Source organism: Phyllostomus discolor, chromosome 11, assembly GCF_004126475.2.
Source record: "Phyllostomus discolor isolate MPI-MPIP mPhyDis1 chromosome 11, mPhyDis1.pri.v3, whole genome shotgun sequence".
NCBI classification, from domain to species: domain Eukaryota; kingdom Metazoa; phylum Chordata; class Mammalia; order Chiroptera; family Phyllostomidae; genus Phyllostomus; species Phyllostomus discolor.
In genome coordinates, this window is record NC_040913.2 from 41,969,629 (window position 1) to 41,984,332 (window position 14,704).

Here is a 14,704-nt window from a genome sequence, read left to right on the forward strand (position 1 = left end):
AAACCACATTAAATTTACTAATATATATATTTTTTAAGATTTTGTTTATTTAATTTTAGAGAGAGGGGAAGGGAGAGAGAAAGTGAAACATCAATGTGTGGTTGCCTCTCACTCGCTCCCTACTGGAGACCTGGCTTGCAACCCAGGCATGTGCCCTAACTGGGAATCAAACTGGCAACCCTTTGGCTCGCAGTCTGGCACTCAATCCACTGAGCTAAACCAGCCAGGTATATTTACTAATAACTTTAATGCATGAGAAATTGCATACAAATTTATGATTAAATACAATCTCAACAAAAGTTTGACAGAAAAATATCTATGAGTTTAAATAAGTATTGCACTGTCACTTGGCACACAAGCTGTGTTTAACAACAACTTTTGACTCAAATGGGAAAATTGACTTTCATTTTCTTTCTAATAATGAGATCTCAGAATTTTAGAACTGAAAGGACCCTTAAAGTATAATCTAGTCCAGCCGCCTCATTTGACAGATCAGGAAACTGACCCAGAGAGGTTCTGAACAACCTGCTGAAAAATCAGCTAACTTCATGAAAGGAATTCAATGTTAAGAGTAAAAAGCATATAAAAATTTTTTTGAATGTATCAATATAATGTATACATGGATCATAATACTAAGTAATAATGAGGGCTGTCTACAACAGAATTACTTTTCAAATATAGTAAAAATGTTTTGATACTTATCAACCCCTTTTATATTGCTCTACTTAGCATTTGTAATGGTATTATTCATTTGGTACACTTTCATTTAACATTTCTCTGTAAATCATCATCCCTCAAGTGACTGATATGAAATAAACAGCAATGCAAAAAAAGGAAAAATCAGTTAGTGACTAATCTCATTAACTTACTATGCCCTTTTAAAAAAATTTCAGACTTAAAAAGATTGTAGAAGTAGTACAAATAATTCCCCTACAAACTTCATCCATAATCCTGTAATTTTAACACATAATCATGTCTATCATTCTTTCTATATTATTATTTCTACACCTATATTTTTTTCTGATTTATTTGAAAGAGGTAGACATATAGGTTCTTTAAAATTAAATACTTCAGTGTGTTTCCTGAAAACATCAATATTATCTAATATAAAGATAGCACAATGATCACAACAAGAAAAGTAATAATGATATAGTACTATCATTTAATCCAGGGGTCCCCAACCCCTGGCTGGCCTGTTAAGGAACCAGGCTGCACAGCAGGAGGTGAGCAGCAAGAGAGCCACCCAGTGAGCACACTTTCATCTGTATTTACAGCCGCTCCCCATTGCTCACGTTACTGCCTGAGCTCTGCCTCCTGTCAGATCAGCAGCAGCATTAGATTCTTATAGGAGCACAAACCCTACTGTGAACTGCACATGCAAGGAATGTAGGTTGCACGCTCCTTATGAGAATCTAATGCCTGATGACCTGAGGTGGAACTGAGGCAGTGATGCTAGCACTGGGGAGCAGCAAATACAGATTATCATTAGCAGAGAGGTTTGACTGTACCAAGAGCATAATAAATCAACAGCTTGCATATCAAAACTCTACCAGTGAGTGGCAAGTGACTATCTGGTGGCAGGCTTAGAGTGGCAAGTGAGTTGATGTATTTCAGTTGAACAGCTGCATCTGGTGGCAAGCTTTGACAGAATCTGACACTTACTTTAGTCCCGTGTGGCCTGCTCATTATTTTATTTACCACTTCCATCCAATTCTCTTTCCCCACACTGCCCACTTGTCTCAGTCAGTTTTGGTAAGACCAAGTACTGACCCTAGCATGTGATGAGTTGTATAATTATTTCATTATATATTATAATGTAACAATAGAAATAAAGTTCACAATAAATGTAATACACTTGAACCATCCCAAAACCAATTGGCCCCCAAACCTGCTCTGCCTAGGTCCCTGGAAAAACTGTCTTCCAGTCCCTGGTGCCAAAAAGGTTGGGGACCACTGATTCAATCTATAGACCTTATGCAAATTTCTGCAATTGTCTCATTAATGTCCTTTTTAAAAAAAAAAAAATTTGGTTCAGGATCCAGTTCGATCATAGGCTTCATCATGTTTCTTTATGACAACTCTTTTAATCTGGTACAATTTCTTAGCCCTTAATTTAGAGTGGCTTTTCAGTTTTTCTTTGCCTTTCATGCTCTTGAGACTTTTGAAGAAAATGGGTAATTTGTTTTGTAAAATGTCTCCCAATTTTGGTCTGTATGATAATGACAACTCATGGTTAGATTCAGTTTGCATTTCTGGCAAGAATACCAAGGAAATAATGTTGTGTCCTTTCAAACACATCATATCAGGAGGTGTAAAACTATTTGACCCATTACTAGTGATATTAACTTTGATCACTTAGAGTGATATCTACCAGATTTATCCATTATAAAGTTACTATTTCTCCCTTTCTTTTTTAAGAACTTTTTATTGATTATGCTATTTTCTTCCCTTTATCCCCCTCCTCTCTGTACCCTCCCATCACCCTCAAGCATCCCCCCCGCCCTAGTTCATGTCCATGGGTTGTACATATAAGTTCTCTGACTTCTCCATTTCCTATACTATTATTAACCTCCCCCTGTCTATTTTATATCTTCCTATTATGCTTCTTATTCCCTGTACCTTTTATCCCCATTCTCCCACTTCCCTTCCCTATGCATAACCCTCCATGTGATCTCCATTTCTGTGATTCTGTTCCTGTTCTAGTTGTTTGCTTAGTTTGTTGTTTTGTTTTGTTTTTAGGTTCAGCTGTTGATAGTTGTAAGTTTGGTGTCATTTTACTGTTCATAGTTTTTGATCTTCTATTTCTTAGATAAGTTCCTTTAACATTTCATATAATAAGGGCTTGGTGATGATGAACTCTTTTAACTTGACTTTATCTAGGAAGCACTGTACCTGCCCTTCCCTAAATGATAGCTTTGCTGGGTAGAGCAATCTTGGATGTAGGTCCTTGCCTTTCATGGCTTCACATACTTCTTTCCAGCCCCTTCTTGCCTGTAAGATTTCTTTTGAGAAATCAGCTGAGAGTCTTATGGGCACTCCTTTGTAGGTAACTATCTCCTTTCCTCTTGCTGCTTTTAAGATTCTTTCCTTATCTTTAATCTTGGGTAATTTAATTATGATGTGCCTTGGTGTGTTCCTCCTTAGGTCCAATTTCTTTGAGAATCTCTGGGCTTCCTGGATTTCCAGGAAGTCTATTTCCTTTGCCAGATTGGGGCAGTTTTCCTTCATTATTTGTTCAAATAAGTGTTCAACTTCTTGCTCTTGTTCTTCTCTTTCTGGCATTCCTATGATTTGGATGTTGGAGTGTTTGGAGTTGTCCCAGAGGTTCCTAAGCCTCTCCTCATTTTTTTGGAATTCTTGTTTCTTCATTCTGTTCCAGTTGGATGTTTATTTTTTTCTTTTGTTCCAAATTGTTGATTTGAGTTCCAGTTTCCTTCCCTTCACTTTTAATTCCCTGTATATTTTGCTTTATTTCACTTTGTGTAGTCTTCATTTCCCTCTTCATTTGGTGACTGAGCTCAATCAGTTCTGTGAGCATCCTGATTACCAGTGTTTTGAACTCTGCATCAGATTCCCCTTTGTCCTTTAGTATCTTATGGGAAGATAGCTCAAGACTATTTAACTATGAGGATATGTTTAACATATCCTCATAACCTATTAGCTCAAGACTATGTAACTATCCTGTTTCTTAAAACATATCCTCATAACCTATTAGCTCAAGGCTACATAACTATCCTATTTCTTAAAACATATCCTTATAACCTATTATCTTAAATGTAAGAAAAAGTTACTGCCCATACATAGTAATTTCAGGTACTTTGTTATTTTCCTTGAGTAAGTCTGCTGCATTAAAAAAGCTATTTATGATTTCATTATATAACTAAGCAGCCTCAATTTTTAAAAATATGTTTGTAGCACTGAACACTGAGGTTAACTATTACTTCTGTCATAATAATTTCATTAAATAGTTAAATACGTAATTATTGGAGGTACTAAACAGATACCATTGGTGCTTTCTTGAATGCTGTGCTCTAAAATCTACAATTAATAACCTTTAAACATATTTGGATTACTTTATTTAAAAGTGTTTCTTCTTATTTCAGAAAAGAGGAAGTTATTCAGAAGTAAACTGGCTCTCAAAAATCCTAGGTTTTAAACAGAAAGTAGAAGTCTCAAACATTACACTATAAAACACACACAGGAAAATATATAAAGTGGCCAAAGCATAGTTGAATCTGGCCTTTCCTTTCTCTTTTTTTGAAGATGAATACTACAATCTAACCTAGTGTGAACAACATGCAGTTGTTAACACATTTCTCTTATTCTCTCCTACAAGTTCAAGTTAAGCTCCTAGTATTCTAACAAGGCTGAACATAGAATTCAGTTGATTTTTACATGACTTCATTTTTTTACCTCAAAACCCCATGTACTGGGTAAGAATAAGGCTCACCATCTATATCCACTAGCAGAAGAGAAATTAGGTTAAGAAATTTGCCCAGGGTCCCCCACTAAGTTAGAGGCACATCAATGCAATTCACAGGAGCAGTCCTCACCCAAATGAAACCAGAGTGTTCCCTCTTATCCAAATCTGTTTGGCTCCTGAAATTTGGGTAGTAAATGTTAAGAATGTGGTTATTACAAGGGACATCTCCAAAATTTTATTTGAATCTATATAGTTTCAAATAATTAGATATACTTGTTATTACTTTCTTCCTTATTCTACTCTATTAATCTGTAAGTGAACTGGAAGAATTGACTATTCTCCAGAATTTGCAGGTCTCAGGAACACCTCGTCAGATACCACCATAATCAATGCTAGCTGCTTGTACTCCAGTATTTGTCCCTCCCAAGAGGCAGCACTGTTACCAGTTTTTAATTCCCTAACAAAGAAATCTATGTATAATCAACCATTTTCTAATTTGCTTTAACACTCATTTTTTAATTTCAGTTCAAAGATTTTTAAGCTATTTAAATAAAAATGCCAAACACAAAAATACAGAGAAAAATTATTTTCCTTTGAAGTAAAAGCTTAGTTAAGAATAAAAAGGGTCACATGATTCTGAGATTTAGATACATATGGTAAAAAACAAAGACTATGAACCAGGAGACCTAGAGCCTTCTCTAATCCTACTGTTGTGACCTTATTTTCCTCACTTTAAAGTTAAGAAGGGCATCAGCTGATCCTGGAAAGGCACTTCCAGGTTTTCTCTTGTTAATATGTATTTTAAAGGCATGGATCTTAAGTTTACAACATTACAGTAGAAGAGATATTCATTCTTTGGACTAAATGGAGTGGGGGAGGGAGTAGCATGCACACTAGACACATATCTGCTCTGCTACTGCTATTAGCTAATAGCAAATATTTATCAGCACTTAATATATGCCAGGGATTCTGCTCATTGCTTTACATGGATCACCACCTTACTTAATCATCATAAAATCCTACAAGGGAGATATATGGGATTATCTATTTTTTATATGGGAAATAATTTGTCCCAAGTCATATAGTTAGTAAGTGGCAGAACATTAACTTAAATCAACTCCAGGCTCCATGTTCTTTACCTGTATAATACTATAGTCAGCATTAAACACAATTGGTTTTGTTGGCATATTTACTTGGCTCTGTTTAGGAAAACAGAATAGATAGGAAGTGTGTTGAGGTATGACTTTCAATATTATTTTTTGCAGGGTTCTCCAATCTGAATCTACTGCAAACTATCTTGTGGGCATAGCCATTTCCTCTTGGGCCCCAGGGACTTCCTAGGATCATTTGCAATTTAGCCATACTATCTTCTAAAATACTTGCTCCTCTTATGAAAAGCATTGGTCATCCTTTTCTAGTCCACTGAAATAAAAGATATATATTCAAAATTGTTCATCTCTAATTTCTCAAGGGTGCTAACAATTCATACACAAGAAACAGATCAACTCTTGAATCTTAGGTAGCAGATCTGAATCTGTATATACAAAATAGAGCTGACCCTTGAACATTGGTTTGAACTGCACAGGTCCACTTATATGTGGGGTTTTTTTTCAATAAATATACAGTTGTCCCTCCATTTCCCCAGGCTTCACATCCATGGATTCAAGAACTGCAGATCGAGAGCAGTCAAATACAATATTTTCAATACATGGCTGGGAATCTGCCTATGTTATGAGCCAACTTAAGTTATACATGTTTTTTTTTTACCTAACCCCTTAACCCCCCATGGAGGTCGACACCCCCAAGCCCCCAGGTTGTTCAAGGGTCACCTGTACATATAGGAAACTCCTCTCAGATAACTTGAAAGAATCTCCCCTCTATTACCATAAATGGAAGAAAAATACACACTCCAGAAACTCCAGGTGTTAATCTGGGTTCATAATAAATTCCTGCCTTTTAAACTGATTGACTAACAACTGGCTAAAGACTGAATCAGGAACCTAAGAACTTCATAACCACACATTCTAAAATTCCTTATAGAGAAATGGTTCTCAACCTCTTAAACAAAGGCATGGTAAAATTTCATACGCTGGATTTTCCTATATTTAAACTTTAAAAATAAATGAAATATTGGGACTTGCATTAATTCGTTAGGGCAGCTATAACAAGGTACCACAGAGTAGGTGCCTTAAGCAACAAAAATTTATTGTCTCGTAATTTTAGAGGCTATAAGTATGAAATTAAAGTGTTGACATGATTGGTTCCTTCTGAGGGCTATGAGGGAAGGCGCTGTTCCAGTCTTCATTTTCACATGGTATTCTCCCTGTATGTGTCTGTGTCCAAACTTTCTCTTTTTGTATGCACACAAATCACACTGGATTAGGGGCCCACTCTACTCCAGTATAACCTCATCTTAACTAATCACACCCACAATGACCCCATTAGCAAATAAGATCACATTCTGAGATATTAGGTGTTAGGATTTCAACATATGAATCTGGAGGTGGGGTGAGGTGAGGAGAGGCAATTGAACCCATAACAGGATTCATAATTTAACTTTCATTTGACAACTGGTTTTCTTCAACTTAAATAACTTCTGCAGTTTATAGAAATAAAGATATATATGTTCTTATTAGTACAGTTGCCACTCCATATCTGTAGGTTCCATATTTGTGGATTCAACCAATTACAGATGGGATATACCATGGGAAATGTTATGCTGTTGCTGATGTGTACTATGCAGTAAGACCTGTAACGGTTGCATCACTACTGAACACATACAGGCTTTCCCCCCTAAACAGTACAGTATAACAACCATTCACATAGAATTTGCATCTCACTAGATATTATAAGCAATCTAGTAATGATTAGCATTAGAGAGGATATGCATAGGTTATATGCAGATATTATGGCATTTTGTATAAGAGACTTGAGCATTCTTGGATTTTGGTATATGTGGGGGGGGCAGTGGGTAGGTTTCTGGAATCAATCCCCAGTGATACTGAGGGAAGACTATATTTCTAGATTGGACTATATTTCTAGATTGGACTATATTTCTAGATGGTATAATAACTTTGACATTAGACATTATTTCTTCAAGTTTCTGTGTTGATGATTATACCAAACCTTATCCATACACCTCGGTTTTTTCTATATCATTTCAACCAGACCCCTTTCCAAGATTTATTTAAAAGAAGAACTTCAGCAAGGTCAGAGGTATTCATAAAATGGCCACATTCCTAATACTTAACAATAAAATCTGTTACCTTCTTTTAAGACATGAAGGTGTTAACACATCATTGATTCCCTAAGAAAAATACTGCATTTTATTTGGCTAGCTACTTTAAAAAAATATTTATCCAAACATCTCTAAATAATCTCTCCTCATTGAAAAAAAAAGTCATATTAAGTATTTTCTCTCTATTACTTTCTATTTCAATCAGGGAATCTCAGTATACTCCACCAGTGGTTATCAACCTTTACTATATACTGGGAAACATCCAAAAATATCAATACCTGACCCTACATGGGATCAAGTAAATCAGAGTATCTGGGGATGTTTGTTATTGGGCCTGTTGTAAAAGCTCTTAGGTAAATCCAGTATGTATGCAGTGTTCAGAACCACTGCTTTAAAGAATTACAAGATTCAAAACTGCATTTTCTAAATTGAGTCAACCCCGTTTATGCTAGTGTCTAAGATACTAGTATAATCCCCCACAAAATCCCAAAGTTATTATACCATGAAATTTCTGACTGTCTGGCACTTGCAGATTATTTTTCCATCTGTTTTTGAAATAGGACCAAAATACATTGCAAATGATGGGTGGGAACAGAAAGACTTTTTTGGTATTAAAATCTGTCAAAGATCAGAGTTTTCAAAGCCTCAATTTCTATAGCCAAATTAAACTGTAGTGATAAACTGACCTTCAACTGTTTTATAACTTTATCGAAGGTCTTAACGGCTTCAGAAAGAAAAATACACATACCAGTTTCCCTTCCTGTTAATTTCAGGCAAATTTAGGACAAGAGTTGAAAACTAAATTTTAACAATTTTTAAAGCAATAATAAAGATCAAACCAATTTTTAGCAGGAAACAGAGACAGTTCCCCAAATTTCAACATTGTTCACTATATAGCTGACATGTGGTATGGCTGATGACATATGTGGCAATATCATTAAGTTAAAAAGAGAAGGAAAGTGACCAATTTGTAAACAGTACAATATGTTACTACCCTGACTACACTTGCTTGCTTCCTCAACATATCACTTTTCAAGGCCTTAAACTATAGATCATTACTGCAACTCTATTAAACTATAGGTCATTACTCCAACTCTATTAAATAAGTTTATTTAATAGATTTTTGGATATAAAAAGCAAGACTACATTCAAATAACATGTTTGCCAAGCTTCTCTAACAGAGATGATTCTGGCATGCAGTTGTGAAACATCCTGCCTGACAAGGTCCTTTATGAAATAGCTTAAAATGAAACAGCTATCAAATGTTTTCCTGAAAGAAGACTAGGTTAAGAACAGTCTAAAAATTTCCCCAATGTATATATTCCCTTTTTAAGAAACGTGCAAAATGAGCATACTTTCAAGTGGTTAATACTATCTTTTTGCCTCAAGAAAAGGCAATACCAAAAGTGGCATAGGGGCCTTACTTGTCCCATAATTTTCAATAGCTGTCCCCAATCCAAGGCCACCTAATTAACATGCAAACTAAACAGACTTGCTATAAAAACACATCTCTGAAATGAATTCCTGTGTCCTCTCTTCCAATCATAATGCTGTCCTGAAGCCTCATCAGAAGATGACAGTTTGAAATGACTTCCTTCACCTTTGATTTTAAAAACAAAAACCCAATACCTTACTCTATCAGGACAATCTGACCACATTTACCATGGAGCAAATGCACTAGAAATACACATAGTGAAAACAGAATATAACAATAAGTGCTCAGACTCTAGGATAAAAATGATCTTTAAAATAGGCTAGAATGCATCATTCATCCTCTGGGTGTTTGAAAGGAAAATTATTCAGCTTCTCTAAGCTTTAGTTTTCATTTCTATCTACAATAAGAACAACACTATCTCTACCACTATTGTTAAGAATTAAATGATGTAAATTTATCATTTTTGTATGGTACGGCATATTGTAAGCATTCAGTAAAATATTTTGAGACCAAAGTCCTTAACATTTGATTTAGATAGAAATAAACACTTAGAATTTGGCTTACTACCTATATGCAGATATCATCATATCATATATCTTAAATACAAATAATGTTATAAGTAAATTATATTTCAATAAATGTGCGTGTAGGAACTTGGCTTACTACAATTTTGTATTAGCAGGCACAGTTTTTGTTCTTGTTGTATTTTTAATGACAATAGTTTTTTTCAGAAAAAAGGTAAACAAAACCATCTACTCTCAGCAACAACCATTTAGTTTCAATTAAAACCGAAAGCTGGATACCAATGTATTTTCACTTTGTGCAAATTTATCAAACAATACACTTGTGATTTATATGTATTTTTGTATTTATGCTATACATAAGTAAAAAGTTTAAAAAGCAGAAGGTCCATCTGATGGGAGAAACAGAATTTCAAAATGTCTCCAATTCACTATTCTATAGCTCCTTCCGCTGTGAGCATTGTTCTGGGGGCAGAGATGAAAGGAGAGCTGTTGAGGGGATGAAACTGAAACCAGATCAAATACTGCGTGCGATGGTACTCCTTCATTCACTCATATACATCATAATAAAAATTTTTAAAATCTCTAGACACAGCACATCTAGCTGGATGTACACACACAATATTAGGGTGGCCACTGAACAAAATGAACCAACATTAATATCCTTTGAATAAGTTCCTATGATATATTTTTAAAATTATTTTTGAAAATTAATATATGAACATATTTATATTCCAAGATATACAACATTATTGTCCCCTTTCCAAATAGTTCCCCTCCCCAATAGCTACCACTGTAACCAATTTCCAAAGTACATTTTAAATGATTTCAAAATTGATGTATTACATAAAACAAGCCAGGACTGCACAACAGATCTCCAATGCTCAATGCAAAGTTTTAATGAGATATTACCTCACACCCATTGGAATGACTATCATCAATAAATCAACAAATAACAAGTGTTGGTGAGGATGTGGAGAAAAGGGAACCCTGGTACACTGCTGGTGGGAATGCAGACTGGTGCAGCCACTGTGGAAAGCAGTATGGAGTTACCTCAAAAAATTAAAGATGAAACTGTCATATGACCCACCAATTCCACTTCTGAGAATATATCCTAGAATCCCAAAATACCAATTCAAAAAAATATATGCACCCTTATGTTCACTGCAGCGTTACTTACAGTAGCCAAGCTATGAAAGCAGACCAAGTATCCTCCGTAGATAAGTGGATAAGAAAAGCTGTGGCAGCCCTCACTGGTGTGGCTCAGTGGATTAAGTGCTACCCTGCGAACCAAAGGGTCACTGGTTCAATTCCCAGGCAGGGCACAAGCCTGGGTAGAGGGCCAGGTCCCTGGCAGGGGGGTGTGTGAGAGGCAACCACACATCGATGTTTCTCTCCCTTTCTCCCTCCTTCCCCTCTCTAAAAGTAAATAAAATCTTTTTTAAAAAGCTGTGGCATATTTACATAATGGAATACTACTTGGTTGTAACAAAGAAGGAAATCTTACCCTTTGCAACAGCATGAATCGACCTGGAAAGCATAACAGTAACTGAAATAAGCCAGTCAGAGAAAGACCAATACCATCTGACCTCATATGGGTTGTACATATAAGTTCTTTGGCTTCTCTGTTCCCTATACCATTCTTAATCTTTTCCCATCTATTTTATGCATACCAATTATGCTTTTTATTCCTTGTACCTTCCCTACCCTATTTTTCCCCTCCCCCACCCCACTGAAACCTGCCATGTTATCGCCATTTCTCTGGTTCTGTCACTGTTCTAGTTGTTTGCTTAGTTTTTGTTTTTTAGGTTCAGTTGTTGGTAGTTGTGAGTCTGTTAACATTTTACTGTTCACAGTTTTTTATCTTCTTCTATTTCTTAGATAAGTTCCTTTAACATTTCATAAAATAAGGGCTTGGTGATGATGAACTCCTTGAGCTTGACCTTATCTGGGAAGTACTGTATTTGCCCTTCCATTCTAAATGATAGTTTTGCTGGATAGAATAATCTTGGATGTAGATCCTTGTCTTTCATGACTTGGAATACTTCTTTCTAGTCCCTTCTTGACTGTAAGATTTCTTTTGAGAAATCAGCTGAGAGTCTTATGGGCACTCCTTTATAAGTTACTGCCTCCTTTCCTCTTGCTGCTTTTAAGATTCTTTCCTTATCTTTAATCTTGGGTAATTTAATTATGATGTGCCTTGGTGTGTTCCTCCTTAGGTCCAATTTCTTTGAGAATCTCTGGGCTTCCTGGATTTCCAGGAAGTCTATTTCCTTTGCCAGATTGGGGCAGTTTTCCTTCATTATTTGTTCAAATAAGTGTTCAACTTCTTGCTCTTGTTCTTCTCTTTCTGGCATTCCTATGATTTGGATGTTGGAGTGTTTGGAGTTGTCCCAGAGGTTCCTAAGCCTCTCCTCATGTTTTTTGAATTTTTGTTTCTTCATTCTTTTCCAGTTGGATGTTTATTTTGTTCCAACTCATTAATTTGAGTCCCGGTTTCCTTCCTTTCACTGTTGGTTCCCTGTATATTTTGCTTTATTTCACTTTGGGTAGTGTTCATTTCTTCCTTCATTTGGTGACTGAGCTCAATCAGTTCTGTGAGCATCCTGATTACCAGTGTTTTGAACTCTGCACCAGACAGGTTGTGTATCTCCTTGTTGCTCAGCTCTTTTTTGGAGTTTTGATGTGTTCTTTCATTTGGGCCATATTCCTTTGTCTCGGTGCACCTGTTATGCTGTAAGGCAGCAGGGCCCCAGGTATTCACCAGGGCAGGCAGCCCTCTTTTCTGTGTTGTAGTGCTGTCTGTGCGGGAGGGGTCAGAGAGGGAACAATGCTGCTTGCTGGCTCTGCTCTGGCCCCACTTTCCAAAGAACTCTGTCCTATGAGATGGGGAGTTTCTCCCACTGTGGCAACTGCTGCAGTAGTTTACAACTAGCTCTGAGTCTTTAGTTTCCCATTCAGCCAGGTCTGCCTTGCATGCATGGTCTTCCCTGCATCCTCTCCACTCAGCTGCCCATCTCTCCTTTCCACCCCTCCTAACCAGCCTGGGTGAATGTTTTATTTCCTGGTTGTCAGAATTCCATGCAGTTTGATTTTCTGGCACTTTCTGTTGTTTATTGTTTTTATATTGGTTGTTATCCTTCTTTTGGTTGTGGGAAGAAGCAAAATGTTTCTACCTATGCCTCCATCTTGGCTGGAACTACAGAATACTTATGTTGATTAACTTCAATTCTTTTTATGGGAACTCATCCCTTCTATTCTTCTTCTTCTTCTTCTTCTTCTTTTTCTTTTTTTTTTTAATGAAAAGCAACCCTGGCTGGTGTGGCTCAGTGGATTGAGTGCTGGCCTGTGAACCAAAAGTTTGCTGGTTTGATTCCCAGTCAGGGTCCATGCCTGGGTTGCTGGCCAGGCCCCCAGTTGTGGGCATAAAAGAGGCAACCAGTCCATGTATCTCTTGCATATCAATGTTTGTTTCTCTCCCTCTCTTTCTCTTTCCTTTCCCCTCTCTCTAAAAATAAATAAATAAAAATATTTTTTAAAAAGCGAAAAGTAATTTTAGCAGTTATTAAAAAAATCTATATAGCTGCAATACATATTGCCAAATACATTGGTCTAACTTATAAAACACACTTTTCCTGCATAAAAAGTAGTACATGAATATAATTTTAAAACATTTTAACATGCAAATATATTTAACAGAAAGGAAAAAGTCCTACTTACCCTATTCATAATCACTATAAACAACAACTTAACATTCTTCCAGATTCTCCTTATCCTTCAAGATTCCTCCTATCTCATATCTCTCCTAGCATAATGGTTAAGAGTTTGGGCTTTCTTGAGTCAGACTCTCCATTCCAATATAGGTGCTGTCACTTCACAGTTGTGTTTAAGAGCAACATTTTATTCCTTCATTCATGCTTTCTGAGATTCCTCTCCATAAAGGCTTTCCTTATTCATAAAATCTGGATAATGAAAATTGTCATACTATACAGGGTTATTGTGATAATCAAATGAGTGAGAAAATGCTTTGCATCCACAAGACCTAAGCATAGGTAAGAGACAATAAATATCAGCTGCTCCATTTGAACAAAACATCTTCAGATTAACCTATTGTTTATGTGTGTAACCCCGTTTTGCCAGGGTTTTGCATCAGTGTTATGTTGGCTTTGTAAAAATGAATTAGGAAACTTCTCTCTCTGAACTGAAACTATTTAAATGATTCATTGTAATTTAAAATAAGTCACCCATGGAACCCTGGGCCTATCAGTTTTATGCAAGTGGCAATTTTTTCCCTGACAATTTCCTTAGGTAGTATTGTTGTTACTAGTGCATTTTCATTTTCAACACAGCACCAAATACTGATTGCTACCATCCCCAAATTTTAAGAAATACTTCAATGCAGAACCTCAAGGAATATATCAAATACCTACACAATTCTGCATCATCTCTTAATAGAAATATAAATGAACAAATCAAGTACAGTCAAGAAAATTAATGAAGAAATAAACACCTAATATGACAAATTATGAACTAATAGATAATCTAAAAGAATGTTATCAAATCAGAACTGGAATCCAAGAAACTTTAGTAAATAACCTAGATTATTTTGAACAATACTCCAGATGTCTTTGTAACCCTGCCCTAGGAATCTGTTACAGAACTCTAACAGTAGTTCTTCTACTTAGCCAGCAATAAATGAGATAATATTCTATAACAGAAAATGGGAAGAAGACTTCTGGTCAAGATGGTGGTATAGATAAATGCACTACTCATATCCTCCTACAACCATGTTAAAATCACAACTGCAATACAGAACAACCATCATTGAGATTTGCTTGAAACCTAGGTGTACATAAGTCCTACAATTAGGGAATTAAAGAATAATACATTGACTCTGGTAGAAGGGATGGAAATGTGGATCAGGCTGGACCCATACCCAAGTGTAATGAATAAAAACCAGGCAGGCTATCTTATTCCACAGGTCCCTCTGAGGATTGGGGGTCCCAGTCCCACACCAGGTCACCCAACCCTGGGTTCTGGTGTCAAAAAGAGAAGTCCTCACAACTTCTGACTGTAAAAATCAGCAG

General features: G+C 36.2%; 1 protein-coding gene and 1 long non-coding RNA gene across 2 annotated transcripts in view; both read right to left on the reverse strand.

Annotated features, from left to right (window-relative positions):
• The window catches only part of ELF1 (E74 like ETS transcription factor 1), a 92,117-nt gene that overhangs the window by 25,015 nt on the left and 52,398 nt on the right, over nt 1-14,704 (reverse strand).
• Nucleotides 3,473-10,572, reverse strand: LOC118497345. The gene is made up of 3 exons (XR_004899873.1): nt 7,503-10,572; nt 3,670-7,453; nt 3,473-3,614 (listed from the first exon to the last, which is right to left on the reverse strand). It is a non-coding gene; the product is annotated as an uncharacterized LOC118497345 (long non-coding RNA).